Here is a 4,584-nt window from a genome sequence, read left to right as displayed (position 1 = left end):
TACACCCCAACATACATGTCCGAATATCAAAAATGGGGTGACAAGGGTCAGAGGAAACTTGGACTCAGTGACGTCACTCAGGTTGGTGTCACCCAGTGCGGTAGCTCATGGTGTCACCCCCATGGTCCTCCTTCCGTAGCAGACCATACAGAATCCTTAGTAATGTCATTTTGGTGTCACCCCCTCTGATGGTGTCACCCGGTGCAGTCCGCACCCCCCGCGTCCCCCTAGCGACGTCACTGCTGTGCCTGCTAGTCATGTATTTAACTATGATCGGTTATCCGCTTATGAAACCCGACTAGACCGAGCAGTGTGTGCTCTGTAAAATTTGCAATTTTTTCATTTTGGTGTCACCCCTCTGAGATGGTGTCACCCGGTGCGGTCCGCACCCCCCGCACTCCCCTAGCGACGCCACTGCTTGGACTAGCACGCATCGTGAAACGTGTATTCATTTGGCGCTCTCCTGCCTGGTAGTTATGGTTGCAGAAGTTCTGTTTTATTTACATAAATACAATCTTGTTAAATATGATCTGTTTCTTGCAAACGTAATTCCCCACCCCCACCCCCACCCGGCATCTTATAAAAATTGAAGGTTATTTTATTGTTGGGTATAGAGTCAAAACATGCATTGTTTCATTTTAATAGGACTTTCGTTTGGGTATTCTTAATGTCTGGCCGCTTATGTTCCTGTTGACATCCATTAGAAAATGACCACTCGTTAGAAAATGACCAGCTGTTTCATTCTGAGTATAACATATACGATACTCAAAGACGTATATTCAGAAAATCTCCGTTCTAAATCTGGATATTGATAGAACTATTAAAACAATTGCTTATATTCCTTTTAAAATGATCATCTCATGTACACACAAACAGTAAATTATGTGCCAGACCAATTGACAACATCTCTCTCTCTCTCTCTCTCTCTCTCTCTCGTTTCTTACATACACAAATAAATGGATAATTGGACTGTAAGTATCACTTTTCCATATGTTTTTGCTGCCATACACCAGAAGAACCAATACGTTACTGGCCCATTTGTATTGCATGCATGTTCTATATGCCAACATTTTGAATGAGGGAATCAAACTACGATACGATAATAGTATGATTATTATGATAATTGACACATCAAAGCTATGAGAATCATAATTTATTTCGTATTTGAACAATTAGATAACATTCGAATTGTCTGCATGGCTGTCATTTGTTTTGGCGACGTTATCTCGATCAGTTCTGCTTTCGATCACAGATTCGATTTCCCTGTGGATAACCAACTATCTATCAGCATGACTGCTGTGAGGTCAATAACACATTGTGGTCAGTGATATTAGTCACAGCTGAATATATTTCATTTGAAATCTTATCGATCAAGAATGTGTGAACAACATTAACGATTCGTTCTTTTTTATTTTCTAGTCGTTTATGATTTCTTTATTAAGCAGGGAGGGACGTCATTTTTCAATTATCCGCAGAGATCAGTTTTAGGACAAAGTATTCATGATATTTTATTTAATTTCTTAATCTATAATCATAAAAATCCAATGATTGCTCACATTTTTCTTTGTGTACAATGTACGTGCCCCGGTTTTCCTGAGTTCATAACAAAAGGTACTGATTTATTACACTTCTTTATCACCCCTCAAGGGTTAATCGGCTGAAAGTTCATCTCACTAAAAAACCAACAACAGTTAGGCGCATTTTTATAATAATCAATCACTCTCTGCAGCTCTTTTGCAGTAAACAAGTAGCCACTGCTTTGGTTAATTTGGTGTTTTCACTGTAGTTGTTGCTGTCATTCGGGGCATTTCGGATTTTTATGTAGACCTAAGTAACCATTGCCAGCGATATCTATGATGTGGCTGTTTCTTTCAGAAACTGGGTGATTTTACAGCGCAAACGTTTGAGAAATATTATTTCTGACACGCGAGCGTAACATTAGCTGTTTCTCTGTGGAAATAAGTTTTTTTTTTTTTCTACACCGTCCTAATTTGTCATCAATCGGTTTATTCTATGTTTATTTTTAACTACCTATTGTCATATGACCAACTGAAAACAAATCACTGTGTTTCGTATAGTTTATTAAAACTTAATGATAGACCGGGAGTAGTGAATAGGGGCACCCTAGCGTCAATGGGAATTATCATTACAGAACCCCCTGGGTAACTCTAGCGTCAAGGGAAATTTAACATGGAGAAAAATCGTGGGCAACTCTAGCGTCAAGGGGAATTTAACATGGAGAAAAATCGTGGGCAACTCTAGCGTCAAGGGGAATTGAACATGGGGGGAATAAAGTGTGGGTCTATCTAGGGACAAGGGGGAATTGAACATGGGATTTTTTTTTATAAAAAAGTAAAATAAAAAAGGGGTAGGCAATTGAAAGTCATTCTCTTTTCGAGAAATGTGGGTGGTCCTGAAAAGGGCCTTTGGGTTTATGTTAATATGCCCTTAACATAAAGGGCATTTGCGGCATCTTCTTGTCCTCAAGCTGCGTCTTACTCGAGGGCCATAAATCAGCGTCCTCTTGAGGCAACCTTGTCTTTCTACGTACACTCTTCGTATCCACAGACTGGTGTCTGACTTGTCGACAACGGTCCACTTGGACCGGACATACATGAGCATGTCCGTCCTAAACATCATTGAAGACACTAGGGTGGACGATTCGACTGTGGTCAACATCTTGAAGCGACGAGAACAGGTGAATCAATACAGTGAACTGCGCTTATTTATAGGTAGAGGAAGGATTGAAACGGATTGAGTTCATTCACCAATTCGAACACGCGTTACAAAATTCAGTCAGCCCGCATCCAATCCGAAGAGAGCAGTTTGTGACGTCACGTGGTCTATATAGATTCGCTAGCGCCTGTGTGCAGTCAATCTATGCGACAGTGATTCAACATGACGGAAACACAGAAAACGATTCATTGGGGTGCACCAGCAGTGGAGACCACCCAAGGGAACCCGGACTTACTTTCAGAAGAGGTAAATTGGGATTTTGTGGATTTCCTTACCTCGCAAGAATTTGTTCCGGAACCTTCGTTACCTTCTTCATTACCGCAAGTGGAGAATTTTAGACAGAGACAGAAAGAAGAACTGGAGAAATTTATACAACGACAAAAGGAAGCGGAACAAGCTTTTCTCCTACAGGAACAGCAGCAAGAAGAAGAGGTAAGAAAAAAACAAGAAGAAGAAGAAGTAGCAGCAAAGAAACAAGAGGGTGAAAATCAAACGGTCACGGTACTGTTGGACATTTTAGCGGAGTCAAGAAGTCTGAAACAAATGTATCAGACTTCTTTATTACGACCGAGGAGAATACGACCTTCCCGAGCTAAACACTCAAACCCTGTGACTAAGCCTACCGTACCACCCTTAGTGATTTCAACCCAATCATCATCATCATCATCAACATTACGCAGTCCAGAAGTAGGCCTTGGCCGTGGCAAAGGCTTAAGACAGTTAAAGTTGATTGCTTAAACTCACCCCTACACCAAAAAAAAGGCCCTTTTCAGGGCCACCCACGTCTCTCGAAAAGAAATACAATTTCAATTGCCAATAACTCAAAAAAAAAACCATTTTACCCCTATAGTACGTGTCTGTGTATGAGTGCGTGAGTGTACGTTCTTATTTTAAAATCAAAACTCAAAGACACTTACCTTATATAATTAATTTATTCTTTTATCCATAGTTACAATCCAATTCACAATTCACAACAGAACACTTTAAAAAGTTCATTAACTTCTTCTGTCTCTTTGTTTACTCTCTCTGTTTTTTAAATTTCTTCACCGTCTTTTCCTCTTCTTCCTTCTCACTTTCTTCCCTTCTTCTTTTCTTCTCCTGTTTCTTTGCCTCTTGTAAATAGAATTGTCTTCTTTCTTCCTCTTCTTCCTCTGAAGAATCCCACTCTTCCTCTGAAGAATCCCTCTCTTCTTCTGAAGAATCCCTCTTTTCTTCTGACTCCTCTTGTTTCTTTTTTGGGCAATCTGGAGACCAATGTCCTTTTTCTTGACAATAATAACAGGTATCTTTACTTTTGTCTTTTCTAGCCCCTTTTATTCTTTTTTGACGGTCTGGACACTCTGAAGACCAATGCCCTTTTTTCTGACAGATATAGCAAGTATCTTGACTTTTATCTCGAAAGGAAGGAGAGTAGTCCGTGGGCTGGTCTGAAGAGAATTTTCTAATGACCCCTCGCAAAGCTCTGATGAAACGTTCGATTTGGCTAGTCTCTTCCATCGTTGTACTCAGTTAGAGAGTGAAATGAATAGTGAAAGGACAAGACACACACCCTTTTATATACGCTGGTCTGCCATGACTATAAATTAGTCCATGGTGTTTAAACTTGAGTCATTTGACGTTTTTCACTCAAGATGAAACGATCCTATTCATTCGAGAAGAAAGAAGAAGAAGAAAGTAAGAGGCAGAAACGTGATCTATCGCCTCGTACCAGAGCTGAAGTCTTGGCACAAATTCATGCCAGTGGTTTTGAAGAGGACATGAGTGAACCAGAATTCGAACCCTCTAAACAAAGTTTGCCACCCTTAGTCAACCCTGAAAAATACTATTCCATTCGAGAGACCGAAAAGC

Source organism: Sinohyriopsis cumingii, unplaced genomic scaffold (genome assembly GCF_028554795.1).
Source record: "Sinohyriopsis cumingii isolate HCF-2022 unplaced genomic scaffold, ASM2855479v2 utg000938l, whole genome shotgun sequence".
NCBI lineage: Eukaryota > Metazoa > Mollusca > Bivalvia > Unionida > Unionidae > Sinohyriopsis > Sinohyriopsis cumingii.
The sequence above is the reverse complement of the archived record's forward strand: the minus strand, read 5'-3'. Positions refer to the sequence as shown.